We start from the raw sequence: 890 nt of genomic DNA on the forward strand, positions 1-890 counted from the left end.
CGGGACCGCCCGGACAAGAAATGCCATTTTCTGGCCGGCGGGAGACGGGCCGATAGGCCTGGCGGGAAAGGCGCGCCGCGGCCCCGCTGAAGGCCGCACATCGGACCTCCTCGACTTCCGCCGTCAAATCGTTAACCTGCGGCGGGCAAAAAAGAAGCGACGCCAGCTTTCGGACTTAGTGCAATTCTCGAATGTCGCGGATGACTTGGCGGTACGAGCGTTCGGAAGTCCCGCCGGAATTGCGACGCTTCGAACGGTCGAGGCGGCCAATCTCGACCTCAGCGGCGGCACTGGCGCGATACACGTTTCTGCCGCCAGGGGGGGGGGGGGGGTGGGGGGCAAGCCAGCCGGCCGGGGGCGCCCGGCGCCGATCCGGCGCTTACTCGACACGCTCGAGCATCCGAACCCGTCTTATCTACGGGACCGCCGTTGCCACTTGAACACCTTTCGCCGAGAGTATCCGGGCACCCCACCTACCCGCCGGAATCACGAACCACGAGGTAGAAGTCAGGAACCAACAGGAGAAGTCGTGAACTAAATGGCGAATTCATGAACCAAACGGAGAGAAGTCATGAACCGAGCGGTTTAGGGTCAGGGTGAGGGTTGTTAGGGTGAGGCCGTTAGGGTGAGGCCGTTGCTTCGAGCGGGAAGATGGGCAGCCCCGCCCCCCCCCCCCCCCCCCCCCCCGTTGGGTGGAAGGAAACCTCTGCTGCGGGCCCGGCAACCATCCCGAACGGACCCGCTGGGTCCAAATGTCTGCCGCGGGCGGTCCTGCTGCGGTCGCGGGTTCGTTGGAAACCTCTCCTGCTGCTGGCATGGCCACCCTCCCCCCCCCGCCCGACTGACGACCCTGCGGGCCCGGCGACCCGGTGTCCCGTTGCCGCGCGGGG

The sequence above is a fragment of the Rhinoraja longicauda genome, unplaced genomic scaffold, assembly GCF_053455715.1.
Source record: "Rhinoraja longicauda isolate Sanriku21f unplaced genomic scaffold, sRhiLon1.1 Scf000242, whole genome shotgun sequence".
Taxonomy (NCBI): Eukaryota; Metazoa; Chordata; class Chondrichthyes; order Rajiformes; family Arhynchobatidae; genus Rhinoraja; species Rhinoraja longicauda.